This window comes from Oryzias melastigma, linkage group LG10, assembly GCF_002922805.2.
Source record: "Oryzias melastigma strain HK-1 linkage group LG10, ASM292280v2, whole genome shotgun sequence".
Classification (NCBI taxonomy): Eukaryota; Metazoa; Chordata; class Actinopteri; order Beloniformes; family Adrianichthyidae; genus Oryzias; species Oryzias melastigma.
In genome coordinates, this window is record NC_050521.1 from 10,314,251 (window position 1) to 10,329,699 (window position 15,449).

Consider the following 15,449-nt stretch of genomic DNA (forward strand, 5'->3'; position numbering starts at 1 on the left):
AAATGGTGACAACTTAAGATCCACTGCATCCACACTCACATCTTTAAATAGCAGACATTCATGCTTCATTCTCCCCAGATGAGCAAACACAGAACAGATGTGCAATGATGCCAGTGGAGCATGCATGTTTGGAAAAGCAGAAGATGTGGCTCTAATAACCAAGCAAGTTTTGATTCTTTCTAAATGTAACGCCTGTGCTCATAGCTCTTACGCAAGGTAGGCGGAAAGTTGAGATTTAGATGCCAGCCCTTTCAAGTCCGCCCTTTCCTCACTGTGATCCAACATTTCATCAGCTAGGCCCTAAAATCTCTGTTTTCACCTCAGATCCTCTCAACTGTTCAATGCCAGCAAAGGAGAAAAGCTCCTGCTGCAGCACTGGTGCGCCCTCTTGTGGACACTGCAAGGAGTCAACTGCAAAACCAAGCTCAATTCCAAATTGTTACAAATATAAAATAACAATAAAAATAAAAAAGGTCACCTAGAATTATATTTGTCCTAAAATTAGGATTCTAATCCATATACATGCTAAAAAAAGAATCCAGTAGAAGAGAAGTATGGATTATTATCGGATGGGGTCAACAGAGGATAAAGCAGATCACAGTCGTCTTTTTCATTGTGTGACATTTTGCTTTAGAAAAATAGATTATTGATCTGTCATTCTTTTAGGAATTAAATACGTTGTTTAAAATCTTAGGAAACCTTGCATGACCTTCTCTGTTCATCGGGGTTCATCCTTAATTACATAATGGGATGAATTAATTGACTCCATTAATCCAGGTGACCATCTGTTGGACAGTCTCAGCCCAGACAGTGTCCTCTGACAATGTAAGCCAGTTCTCACTCAATCTTTCGTGCCAGGCATCATCGCCAATCTCTGCAGTGGATCTGCCTGCTTATATTGCCTCACAGAACCCGCCATTTGACAAGCTTATTTTTCTCTCTTCTGGATGATTCGAAGAAAACTAAAGGGGGAAAAGAAAAAAATGTGTTTTTGCAAGGGCCTCCTTCAACATGGACGTCAGAAAGAGACTGCCTGACTTTCTGTGCCTACTCCCCCATACGAATCTCTGCTTGCAGCTCAGCTGTCACGCTGTAAAAGACAAGGAACAAAGGAGCACTCTGTGTCATGTCATTTCTGAATAGACAAAGCAGTGACTTTAATCTGGAAACTTTTTTTTTTATTATTTCTCTGCCTCTCTGCTCCTGTTCTGACTCCAGGGGCGTCAGTCTGCCATAAACTTTAATACGCAGTGTTCAGTAGGTGCAGCTAGGAACTCTGCACACATGCTCAGCAAGTATGGAACAAAGACCTATACCTCCACCCTCTTACCAGCCTTTCAAGTTCAAGTAAGCCACCTTTCCACTCAGCAACAGGCCCTCTAGGTTTAAACGCAGGGGCTGCTATTTCCTTCCAGTGAATTTGTCCCACTAGAACTGAATTTATAGTTTCTTCCATTAAAAAAAAAAAAATCTGATTTCCGTTCATTTTGGAGAGAAAAGCAAAGTGCTCATCTCTGGTATTTGACATGTTAGCGTGCCACTAGCACTTTCATGTTTGTCCCTAATGATACCAGTCTTTAGAGAAAGGATTAGTGAGGTCCTGGTGTAAATATAACTCACTTCCTGTTTACTGTGGCAGGGATACTTAAGCCCGTCTCAGGCTTTATAGTGTCTGATGCAAAACACTTGATGCAAAGACACTCATTTGAGATTAGGCGGCACGTGAAGTTAAGCGCTTCTCACAGAGAAATCTAACCAAAGAAATTACACTCAAACTTAAACTAAACTTTTTTTTAACTCATTTACATTTATTGAATAACTAAAGTCACATATTATATATATATATATATATATATATATATATATATATATATATATATATATATATATATATATATATATATATATATATGTTGTTAAAAATGTGCCCAGCAGAGGGCAACACACTGCCTCTATGAGCATCCTGGCAGAGCTTCTGCTGGCTGACTTTAGTTTAGGATTATATTGTTAGTAAAAAATATGTGAGGCTTCTTACATAATGTTTGTAAAGAACCTTGGGGACCATTTTTTTAAGTAAACTGCCAAGTTTTTCTGCAAAATTCTTAGGTCTATCTTTATGAGCTAATTAATAGCAAAAAAAAAAAAATCCAGAAATATTTAAGAAAACAGTGGAGATTTTGTGGTTTATATTGTTTCTTTGGTTGTTCTTTTGGCAGTATAACAAGTCCAGTTCAGTTTGCCAAAGCCAAGAAAAAAATAATTATTACTTTTTTTTTGGGGTAAAATGATTTTTTTTTTCTTAAAAAAAAAAAAAAAAGAGGCCGTAATGAGCAGGAGGCTCATAAACCTCTAAAGAGGAGGGATAAAGGCGCAACGAGATGAGATGGAAGAAGCGAGGGGAAAGAAGAGAGACTTCATAGTTTGTGCCAGATCTGTGGTACAGGCAGCGGGAAAGAGGGAATCAGTGCTCCTCTAGTCTTAGCCCCATTTGAAACAGATGCTGTTTATAGCCCACAACCTTAATGGGGAGCTCTCGGGTCTGGTGCTGCCCCTATGATCACGTTCCAGCCCAGCTCCAATGGCCATCCCGTTTTTCTTTTTCTTTTTTTTGGTCAAAACATGGGGATAAACGCCACTTAGCTAGCTAAATTCAAACATACATGTAGAAATATATATATACAAATACACACATATTTAGTATGTGTGCATATAAGCATGCATATGTTTAATGTTCTCCTCTTTGTGTACCAGAGGCGACTTTTCTGTGTAGCTTGGATTTAGCGACCAATCAAAGCCAGTTCTCTGTGCACACTTCAAATACTCTCCACCCCCGCCCCGATTTCTGATCCACACTAAAAGAAGACCCTCATCTTTCCACCAACCACACAGCAATATGACCAAAGACATGCTTATTATTTTATAGACTGTGATCCCTAAGTACAGGTGAAAGCATGACCTAAAACGCTAAATTTTCTGCTTGCATGTGATCTCTTAATAAATGCACACCGGTCTGCCTGGCATTGCGTTTCAAAGAAGGGCATCAGAAATTTTTCACGTCTTTATGAGTAAAGGAGAGTCCAAGGTTTCATTTTCATGTGCAAGTTCCAAAGATGTTTTGCATAAAACTATTTTTTTTTTCCCCCGCCATACTTTGGCGCCTTGCTAAAAACCAATTCAAGGGTTATTCTGATTTCACAAACCTTTTAATCTGCTTCTTCCTGGTGAGTGCACCAGATCAAAGGGAGAACCGACCAATTCTCATCATGCAAGAAATAACATATTATCTATCCCATTACTGAAAAACATTGCTAAGATTATCACACATGATTACTCATCTATATGCTATCTCAAGCAGAGAATTATCTGGGATTTAGTTTTTGCCCACTGGTCACATGGACAAAGTGCAATTACAATTTTAAGAATGTGCATGGAAAATTAGAAATCCAAATATGCACATGAAATAAAATGGATCATTTACCTTAATGTGACTAATTTCTAATATGCGTAAGGGGTATCATTTTGAGAAGCTCTATTTTTTTTATTTTTTGCTTTAATTGTATTTTGATGTGAATTTCAATTATGGAGTTGGGGTACAATTTCAGTTGACATTTACCAAATAAAGCTACAGCTCTGCGAATTAAAAGTTGTCACGTTTGACACATTTCCCAAACTATCTATCAACTAAAACATTTTAAGTGAGTGTCATGTGAAAGTACTGCACTGACAGGAGTCAATTTGAAAAATGGTTTACTGTGTGAAAGCAATATTAAGTGTGCATGTCTGCGGGGTCAAACTCCCATTAGAATGCAGGCCAGGTCGGCGCTGCCTGACACATGAACGCTCTCAGCACAACCTCAGGATACTCTGATTTAGAGCTAACACTTAGCTGGAATTATCCTCAGCATCATTGACTTCCCTTACAGCAAGGAGTTAACTTTGCGGCCATTTTTTTTTTTTTTTTTTTTTTTTTTTTTTTGCAGGCTATGAAATCTTTGAGCTGTGGAAAAGCTGGAATTCTTCTGGGGCTCTGTTAAAGGCAGGGGGGTCTGTGCTGCAGAGTGAAATGGAGAAGAAGTAGATTGCAGAGAGATTGATGTAAGCTTTGAATAGTCTCTGAATGCCGTCCTGTGTCACTGTGTTTGAGATGTTGTTTTTTTTTTTTTTTTTTTTTTAATTGTTTGTCAGTCTGTGCAGAACTGTGTGTGATTACTTTCCTATAATTAAGGGACATTGGGGACAAATCCAATTCTCCAAATGCTAAACCTGTTCATTCTAACCAAGTCAAACATTTCTGATGCTCCTCTCCCCTTTAATTTACAATATAATTGACTGTTTTTGCCGATGCATTAGCCCAGGATCACAAGCCCCAGAGGTTCACACATCACTCTCTGCAGCACAGATCAAATGGAGCCAACTAAGCAACACATTGAATTTCCTCACATGGAAAATTGGGCTGCATAAATATGGATTTTAATGACTGCCCAATATTTCTCTTTCCTCTCTTTTCATCTTTTGATGTTCCCACATTTCTAGCACTAAAATAAGTAACGTCTTAATCGGACTGTAACAGGACAGAGAAGCCTTATTTGCACATATTTTATTGTTTTGCTGAATTATTGGCCCAATCTGACATAGATTAGTTTCCTTTTTTTGAGGAAAATGCTTACCAGGACAGAACTTTAGCAGAAGGGACTGAAAAGCAAAGACACACACTCAAGTGTCTGATTGACTTCTCTCACAGACAAAGACTCTAAAGGGGGTCCAAGTGGGAAAAGCTTGAAAAATGTGCCCAGCAAGCTCCTTCAGTATTTTTCAGTCACCTTTTGTGGCCAGAGCCACATTTCTTGAATTGTCAGTGACTCTCTGGCACCATCTATACACATCAGTCACAGGGGCTGTCTTATTTATTTTATCTGTTGTCTGCCTCCTTTCCCTTTTGTTTTTGCCTCTTTTCTTACTGTCACATGTTTAAGCAGCGTGCCAGTTTTATAGAGCCTCGCTGAAAGCCGTGATGGACCGGAGAATCAATGGACAGCAAGTGACCCATGTGACCAAGGCTCCTTTATGCGCCATCTCTCTTTGAGGTTTTGTTTTTGTTTTTACGTGAGAATGGAGAGAAAGGACTACTTCATTGGGTAGGAGGTAACCTACTTGCCTTATGAAGGCTTTGGAGATTTCATTAGCCACAGTTAAACAAGCCAATAAATAATAACTATTGACCTTTGAAACCCTTGTAGATTAGGAAACGAGAACATTGAGCTTCTCCTTTTATTGGCAACAGAAGCCTGTTGAAACAATCTGCAGAGCAAGGAGCAATGGCATTGTTTCATGATAGAACATTTGTTTTCTCAGCTGAAGAAGAGAAGCATTTGTTGTTAAAGCAGCAGCCAGAGGGCCAGTGGAGGAAAACAAGTTTCACATGTATTTACCAACCACGCCGTCTTTTATTTGTTTGTTTGTGCTCTGAAATGTCTGAAGCAAAGTGTAAGGACTGTTTTGAAGAATACGGAGAGCACTACCCCCATCAGACCTACATTTCATTGGATCCCTAAATTTGCGTGACCTGGCCAGGATGGGGCTTCTGCTGAGTAGCCCCATACAATGGCCTCTGGGAATTCCCTTCCTCTGTGCCCCAATTGAGTTCCCAACACCCACCTCTCCAAATCCTGAGGTCCCCTGCAACTGTGCACCACTTCCTGTAATCATCCCCACATGTGGCGGTGGCATTTAGCCCCTCTGCCATGGCACACGTCATTAGGCCGAGCTTTGAGCAGGTCTACCTTGCTCCAGGCTGGAGGGGAAACTTTCTTTGTGCAGGTGGGGGGTATATGAGGTTGTTGGATGTGGGGGTGGATGAACCAATGACTGAATCGCACCACCTATAGAGATTTTGACGTGCTGAGGTAGCAGGAGCAGCTTCCACACTGGCCCTGCAGCAGCAGCTCTTGTCCGGCGTGGAGGCTGCATTCACGTGAAGGGAGTGTCCGTGGGAGTGTTGGTGGTAAGGGTCAAGGCAGTGAAAGCTGTAAATCCCAGAAGGGGATCGGCCAAGAGGTCAGTCAGTCATGGTGATTAGATGAGGCAGCTACAAGATGAGATAAAATCGGGGGTGACACAAAGAAGTCCCCCCAAAGATCCTGCATTGGAGGACAGACGTCATTGTTTTCCCAAAAGCCACTTAGACAGCACGTGTAGTTTACATTTCAGAATAATGGAGAGGAGTGAATTAAACGAGAAAGACGACTGTGGCTGAGAGTCCAGAGACCTGTTTGCTTTTTATACTCATTTAAATATTGTTGATAGCTACCTTTATTATTTCATTACAACTTTGGGACAAAAACACCACTTTGTGATAATAGTTGCATTTCTGTGTGAATCAAACATCTTTTTTGATCATTCAGTGCATTTTTTTACAGTTTATCATCAATAATTACTAAACCTTAAATCTACTAAAACCAAAATCAACATGCAATTTTTGACTAATCTAGTTATTTACAACCACATGGTGAAAAACTCATATTAAAACGTCATCTAACACACTACCTTGAAGAAAATTTAAAAACTAAAAACCGACAATCTGGAAAAGTATTCAATCAATTGAGTATACTCTTCAAACTGTGTGGAAGGATTAACAAAGATTCTATTTGTTTCATAATTTGTGGTTGCTGATACAATTCATAGTTGATATTGGTTCATTTTGATAGGACTCGATCCGATTCACTGACCTAAAATCGATCCAGGACGTCTTTAGCCAAAACGTCAACCGGTGTGACTCAGACATAAATACCTGCTACTGAACAGTGCAGGTGAAGTTTTTCAGATTTCTTGTATTTCTTCAAGATAATAAAGTGTAAATTAAATATGTGTGAACCATCAAACAAGTAAACAAAAATGAATGTCAAATCCATTCACATTTTAGTTTGATAAAGCTCAACCCACTGTTGTTGTTGTTTTTTTTTTTTTTTTACATAATCATTTCCTAAAATTCTTAAAATTCAAAGTGTTGAACTGTTTGATCATGTTTTACTGTTATCACATGTGTGTTGCTGTGATGCACTTGGTTGTTTAAATTTTATAGTAAATAAACATACCATGCCTGAATACAAATGGTATTTTCTCATTTCGATTTATCTAATTTTTGAACTATTTTTATTGGTGTGGGTCAACTTGGCTCAGACAGATCAATACGGTTGGCTCATATAGGAATAAACATTGATTTATGGATACATTGCTAACCCCTACTTAAAATGCTTCATTATTTCTTCAACCTAATGTTTAGGTTACTTTTTGGAGAAACACTAACTTTTCAATGTGTTTTTCTTGAGTTATAGCAACCCAGATAAAATGAAGTCTCTTTTTAACCTCAGAGTTGTGTTACAAAAACAACCCAACTTTGGTTACTTTTGGAGTTTTTAGAGCAACATGAACATGTCTACCAAATGCAAATCTCATTCAGCATATTCTATTAACAGGGAAATTACTTGTCTTTTTTTGTTGTTTTGTTTGTTTTTTTGTCCCTCAGAAATTGTTAACATGGAATGTAGTTTCTTTTGCTTCTTTCCCAAGGCAATAATTCAAAATAATGCAAACGCTAGGACTATGGGATTTATTTAATATTTTTGGTCAAAATTAAAGAACAAGTCATATTTCATTTGGGCATATTGCTCAAAGTATTAGAATGAGAACTATACATCTTAACTGCTTTAAACAAAACCAAATTAACGAAGTAACTGTTAATAATTCAAGGTCACATTTCCCTATACACTACTAAGTGTAGAAGGAGTGTTCATGTTAGTGACTGGTGGTGTTTGTGCAAAAAACGATAACACCGGTTCACAAAAACTGCATTGTTTAAGTGTCAAATGTTTCATATGTACAGCAGATGCTCGAGTGGAGTGTGGTGTATTTTTATCCACTTTTGGGTACAGATCTCACACTGAATGAAGCGCCAAAACAAACACAGGTTTTTAGCTGAATCTTCAATGAAATCTCCACAAAAGCTGTAAAATCACTTTATCTTTGAAGCTTCTCTTCACACTCACACTGCGCCCCCAATGACCTCCAGACAAGTTAACTATGTCCCCCCACTCACCCTTGGTCAAAACTAAGAGAGGACTAGTGGTGCATCACTTAAAAAGAGCCGGCCGAAATAGAGGCGTAGCCATCACCTCCCCACATTCACAAATGCCCCCTTAAATGAGGAGAAGTCAAAGACAGGAATTCTAATCACTTGCCTTCCCCTCCTTTTTTTGTTGAAGGAGATAAATAAGGGATAGAATACAATTTGAACCGAGTCCAAAGGCAGGGGAGGCACTCAGAGTATTGTTGGATGATCTCCACTTAGTGGAGGCAAGGGCTGAAAAGACTGCTGTCTTGTTAGTTGGTGTGTAATGAACAACTTTCACAAGCCAGTTGGTCAATGAGACTCACAATGTTCCATTTTTGTGCTCTTCAGAAACGTACCCCTGAAGAAGGCTGGCAGCGAACCAACTTTAATCAAATAATGAACCAACCAATTCTAAAATCAGCCTAAACAATTTTTGTCTTGTATGTTTGTGTTCTATTGGTCACCGGAGACGTGCGCCTCATCTTTCATGTGGCTGTTTCAAAGGGCTGAGAGAGGAGATGTCCGGAGGCTGAAACGGACCGCCTCTTTTTCGTAATCGTTCTCTCTCTATCTTTTCATATAACCAAACCTTTCTTCCATCCCTTTCACTATAAAAGCAAAAGAAAAAAAAGTTTGTCAGTCCCCTGTTCCTTTTGTTGCACGCTTTCTTCTCCATCCTTTTTCTACTTTCATCCTAATCCCAGCCATGCATGAGCGATCAGTTGTGTCCTGTTGTTTCACTGTTCTGCTGGTTCACAATCAGTAGGGGTTCCTCCTTTGTTCCTTTTTCTTTGCCAAACGCAGAAAAGGTAAGAAGAACGAGTAATGAAATCTCTTCTGTAGACTCAGGCCTTTGTACGTCCTTCATCAGGATTTTTAGATATGGCTCTGACTGTAATTAGGGGAATTGTTGCTGTGATGCTGGTCTCTGGTGCTTTCCCTGTTGGCCTTTGGAGAGCAAGAGAACGGCTCCATCAAAGCTTAAATCTGGAGTCCAACAATCATAGAGCTCCACTGTTTTGATGTGTGTATCCAATAAAAGACATGCGTCCTGTCTAAGCCTGACATGCACAGAAAAAGTATAAGCCTCTGAAAACCATCAAAAATTCAGGAAAATGATAAAACGTTTTTCATTGTTTCCCCCAAATAAAACTTCAAGCTAAGATGCCAGAGACAGAAAGCTGCAAAACCCAACAGTCCTGTGTGAAGACCGCTGCTGAGAACTACTGCAGAAGCCATTGCTTTTAGCTTGATCATGGCACTATGCCCTCCATCTGGGCTCAGTGGAGACCGAGGCTGAGGCCCGTTCAAAGGGACAGTCATTGTTACAGGCTGATCTCTAATCTCTGTGGTTGTCTGCCCTAATTAAAAGTCTTGTGGATGTCTAGGGTGCCTGGGCCTCTGCACTGCAGGAAATTATGATCGCAAACGTCTTCCTGTCGAGTCCTGTGCTTGGCACTACAAAGTGATGTGGGTCGCCGTTACCTGAATGAGCTGGAATCAGAGCAGACAGCCGCATCATCCCAGCTCTTAGTCTATCAGGGCCGTGCACAAGTGGCCATTGTTGACGCCAAAAACGGGATTAAGGAGGATCTTCAAGGGAATTGATTTTCATGTGAGAACAATAGTGGGGCGCAGAACACTGGGGCCTGGGTCTGAATCACACGGCCAAAGAGCTTTATGAAAAGGGGTGTGCCGCGAGCGCTGAGATTAAAGCAATCAGGTTCTTTACCCCCACTCTTTTTGGATAAACCTCTTCCTCCGGCCTCCCTCCCTCCCGCCCTCGTCTGCACAATAATTTCAGCCTAAATAATGACCCACACAAGTAAGTCTGTCAAAAACAGCAAAGGGAAAGAAAAGACACAAGATGTTTACTTTCCCCCACATTTCCTTTTTCACTTTGGCCCCTGAAAGGTCCAAGAACTGTTGACTGGGTGCGTGAATCACGACGGAAAGCATTTGAGCAGATTCTGGACACTTTGTCCAATCCTCTGAAGAAGCAGGCCAAAGGCTCATCTCTGTGTGGGGAGAAAAGCTGTAGGGAGTGGGCTTTTTGGGGCTGGGAGGCAGCATGGCTGTTTGGCGGGGAACAGCGTTGGGGTGAACGTGACGTGTCACTGAGAGGGGATCAAGGGTTACGGTTCAAAGCGATGACCGCCTTGTCCTCTGTCTTTGGCCGACTGCGTGCAGCTGTGAGCGCCATTGTGGACAAACTTATTTGCATACGTTTGGCAGCAGCTCCAGGAGGCACCACAGGCCAAGAGGAGCGGCCTTGTTTAAAATGGAGGCAAAAGGGCAGGCACACACAGTGTATGCAAACACCCAATGTATGCTGACATGAACCCGCGCTTTATCTCCCGTAAAGTAGCCGCCAGAATGGAAAGAGAAGAGTTCAAGTTGTAAAAAAGTGAGTTGTGTTTTATTAGTTGATGAGAATGAGACATTTCAACGTCCTGAAACAGAAGGACTGTGCTGTGTGGCGCTCTTGGCCTGTAGCAGAGGGGTGTGTCCAACCCTGACTAGAGACAGGTTTATTGGGTCTGATGAGTGCTAAGCTCCTGCGCCTTGCCACAATGGAGCCTGTGATCTCCCTTTGTGGCTCATTGGGAAGCGCTGGTGCGCTTTGCGGCCCCCGCTCTGTCATTAGACAGACTGTTCAGGCTGCACAAGGCCCAGCCAGGGATGACGGAGCCACCAGCCACTTCATTAGGGGCATTATGAAGAGAACTGAGGCTTTCTTCTCCTCGCTTGTTCCAGAATTCACAGGTCTGTTTAATCACATAATTCTCCTCAAGTGCCCTGAGGAGGCTGCGGCACAGCAAGGGCCCTTTAGACCCATGACAACTTGGAGGGATTAATTATATTCATCTTTTGGAATATCTGCAGAAAAAGAGAGAATATGATATTGGCTCGTCTTTGTTTTGTGTTGTTTTTCCTCACGTCTTTTTCCAAGTGGCTCTTTGATGTGCCCTTGTTATTGTTGGGGACGTCTGTGCAATCCTTTGCCACTGAAGCTTTGATTTGCTCCAGCAGGGGTTAAGAGTGAGCGTCCAAAGGTCCAAGCCAGGACGTCCAAACTTCTGTCTTGGAGAGGGCTGACCTCTGGACCTGTGGGTTGCTCGGGGAGAGTCCAGATTCCACCTCCCTTTGATGCACACTTTTTTCAAAGCAGTTAATTAGCCTGGGTGGCTAAACGTTTAGCCTGGGTGTGAAAGAGTCTGGGTTAGGATGTGTTTCCAAGACACTGCCTGTTTTTTTTTTTTTGTTGTTTTTTTTTGTGTGTATGCATGTCAAAGGGTCTTTTGAGACAATGCGGTACTTGTACACCTTGTTTGGATAGTGGGTGAATGCTATGGCCTATTCATGGGAGCTTATTCAGCAGGAAGAGTTTTTAGAAAGGCCTTTCTAGAGATGAAGACAAGTCCTTGACATTTCACTGATTTTATGTAATCAAAGACACCATTTCCTTTTTTTAATGCCTTCATATGTTACAAAAATCCATCCTAAGAAGGAGTAAAAATGAAAAGAACTCTTATCTTGCAGGAGGCAGTTGCAGTCTGGGAATAATTTCAAGCCACTGCAACATATCTTCTCCTCATCTTCAAAAAAATCTTTTGGGGCATTAATATAAATTTCTGAGGAAATAGCTTTCATCAAGTATGTAGTGAGCAGCCCGAGTTTCAAGCAGGATCCAATTTTCTCTTCCTCCTTTTCCTATAAACAGTTGTGCACTAGATTGCCAGCCTCAGCTGTAACACGCTGGATTCATCTCTGCTTATGTATCAGTTCTTTACTGCAGCACGTATGATCATTTTCTCATGTGACAGTTTGATGGGGCAAAAAAAAGAGCACGTTTGAGGTCTTGACCTCACGGTCTTCCAACAATAATAAGGAGCTGCAGCCAAAACTGCAGAAACATACTCGGAAATGACAATACGACAAACCCATTTGTGTCTTTTAGCACCTGTAAACACAGTCAGCCATTAGGCACAAGTGATGCACTTTAGTTCTCTTCTCTTACGAATCCTCTTCCGCCTAAGGCTACCTTCTATCCTTTGCCTGCAGAGAAACATCAAATGAAATTTTATTTCATGTTGTTTGTTCTTTGGATAACAAGAGGAGGGAGCCCCGTCGGTTTGGACTGAAACTGCAGTGAAATTGATCCGCTATCGAGTTTGCACGGTGTCCAGACAGTTTCCCTCCCCAGGGACTCAGGCACCAAATCACTCTTTCATTTTGAGCTAACATGTACGTCTGCAGAGCTGCCAGGTCTCTCAGGGTAGACAAACTTTGAAGTAAAATACTCACTCTTCCCGTCTAGCTCCTCCTTTCTCCTGCGCTCTCAGCTCTCGGCTCAGCACCCATCTAACCATTGTGTCTTACAGGGATTCAAATGTATCATCTGCTATTCCAAACTATGATCTCTATGATCTCAAATACATGTTCCCAAACAAGCCTCTTTTGTCTTAAAAGGCATGAAAGGATTTTATGAGATTTACACTCTGCTTGCGATTTAAACATCAAGGCTTAACCTATTTCTTTATGAATAAGCAGTTGCAGGGGAGTTGGAGCTCTCACTGGATGACTTGATGATTCACTCATTTGTGGATACATGGAAAGAAATCGCTTTAAATGCTTTGTTACTTGAATGGGTATGATCAACCTCAGTGTTTGGTTTTTATGCCGGTGTTGTACTTTGGCCTGTAAAACGAGAAGCAAAATCTCTAAAGACAATGTCATTGCATTTTTTTACATGAAAAGGGGGCATTTTCCAAGTTTTTAATTATGCACAGAGAACAGAGCGTTGCTATTCTCTATGAATCACATGCTAAGTAAAGAGCATCATTTACCCAAATTATAAAGAAATGCAAAGTGCTTGCTGAAATGACTTGGGCAAAGATTATTCCATTTTTAAAACATCTTCATGTCTTTCCTGTTTGCTACAGTTATTTGTGTAAACATCAAACTTTAAACCACGGTGGAGTATGCAGATAAACTGCTTTGTTTAAGAACAAGGAAGTTTGTTTGGTAGCCAGAACGAGTTTCAGATGCTTCTTCAGCTCGGCCACCTGCAGCTGAGGGATCGATCCGCTTTCCAGCACCGCATCCTGACTCCCTGCATGCCATTCCACACCTCCAGGGTCCCAACCTGTCTTTGGATACAAAACACAGACCAACAGGGGGTTAGCTGGTTCCTCGTGTCATTGATGAGAGGGAGGATCACATCTATACGATGTCATGGCTGTGCACAACAGGCTGTCATTTGACAAAAAGTTCACAAATCACATAGTTTGGCCAAATGAACATTCGGTACAATCTGAAAGGCAGATTTGAAGTAACAGTTTGAAAAGTTGTCCCCTTAGTAACGGGTGTTTTCAATCCCTCTCTGAAAAGTTTGACTACTTCTCATTTGTATTGATCACTGACAGGGGTTGATATGTAGGTAGAAATACAGTTTTTTTTTTCAAAAACTGGGGAAAAGTTTGGTAAAACTCTGATTAGAAACCATGACTTGTCCTGTAAGGCACATGTGTCAAATATGGTGGAAATTATACATTTCCTCCTTCAATTTCATTTTAATGAACGACATTGTTACACAGTTTGAAGCCACAACATTTGTTTGTTTATTGCCAGGGCATTTTATCGTGATGTTAGAGCATCTTGTCCATTTTTAGATATGAAACTTTACGTCACTATCTTACGTTCCTGATTAGTTTGTTTGTGTTTGGCAGGTGATGGTCCCTCCTAACAAGCAGAGAATCTGCAGACTCCTCCGCGCATCTTTCCAGCGTGTATCTTTTCTTTTACTCTGTTGAATAAATATCCTTGAAAACGCTTGACAAATATGTCCTTATTCCATCGGATCTAACTAGTTTCTGCCACACAAAGTCAAGGCCCTGGGGCCGGATATAATTACCGGGAGGGCCGGATCCGGCAGTTCATTTTATTTTATTATTACCATAGGGCTGATGTTATCTTGCGCTTATTTTAAACTTGTACCATTTTGGCAAAGTATATTTAATGGAGAGTAAAGTACTGAAAGTTATTTAAAGTTGATTTATTCTGGAACTTTATTCCTGCCTTTGTATTATTCACATTAATGTTAAAAAGCTGCATTTTGAAAGTTAAACATTTTTTGTTTTAGTTTGTTCAATAAATGTTTATCCTGTTTGGCCCACGACCTAAGGTGTGTTTTGGATTTTGGCCCCCTGTGCAAGTGAGTTCGATACCCCTGCTCTAAGTGAATATTTTCCTTTATTTGTACATAAATTATGTTAATTCAGTAGTCAACAGGATTTTAATTTGTTAAATACTTTTTAGGTTAAGGAAGTTTTCAAACTGACTTGCAGGCACATTAAATCAAACTCTGGCTGCTCCGTGCAAACGGAGGCACGCGTGATTTAGAGAGCACAGTTAAAACTCCAAACACTAAAACTAAGAAGGAGATTTGGGCGTCCGCTTACTCAAATCCCTCTTATTTTAGAACTCCTGCCTGTCATCAGCCACACTGCGGCACATCGATTTTGACAAGAGCAAACTGGTCCTGCAGGAGGAGAGCAAGTCATGCCAGACCCTTGGAAGGTATACTCCCCGCTGCATATCCAGAAGAGAGAAGTTTTCTATTATCAAGGACTCTCTCTTTAATGATGAAAGTAAACAACATGAACAAGAGTGTTTAATATTTCATTGGCCACCCACAGGTGCAGCGATGTGCAGGGAATAACACATATATGCATAGACCAATGTGGGGCTGATTAAGATGAGGGTACCGTCCCAGCTGCAGTCGGCTGGGTCTCCTGTGTGCGCCCGTGTGTTGTACATATTCGCTGCCTCAGTCTTTTTATTTGCCTCTCCACCCTTCCTCTCTCCTTTACCCCCCTCTCTGTGGGGATATATGGAACATATGGGAAATTATTGTGGGGTTATAAAGGGGACTGCTGTTTAGAACAGACATGCAATAAATTACACTGTTTGTGTAGGGGCGGAAAAACACAAGCTCTTTAGGAACACTTATAGCAGATTTCCTGTACAGACTTAACTCTCCCTCTTTCTGTCTTTCTCCCTCCCTCTCTGCTTTCTCCAGAGCTTCCTCTTACCCTTCCAGCGTGTTCCCCCAGTCTCTCTGCTGCAGCACAGGCCGCAGCACAAACTCATTCTGTTCTCCTGGTTGGTGGTAACACAGTGGGACATATCCACACAAATTACACACATAAAACTCGTAAAGCCTGGAAAATATTTTAATAGTTTCCGCACCCCCTTAGTGGCAACAAGCTGCATGTGCAGAACAAGCGAGCACCACCAACATTATTGTTGCAATTAAACGTGAAACACAAGAGAGGGG

The 15,449-nt window shown here is 41.1% G+C and overlaps 1 long non-coding RNA gene across 1 annotated transcript in view; it reads right to left on the minus strand.

Moving 5' to 3' along the window:
• Nucleotides 1–11,358: 11,358 nt before the first annotated feature.
• LOC112153123 overlaps nt 11,359–15,449 on the minus strand; it is a 13,920-nt gene continuing 9,829 nt past the window's right edge. The window contains exon 3 of the long non-coding RNA XR_002920460.2: nt 11,359–13,260. This is a non-coding gene — a long non-coding RNA (uncharacterized LOC112153123). The remainder of the gene's footprint in view (nt 13,261–15,449) is intronic.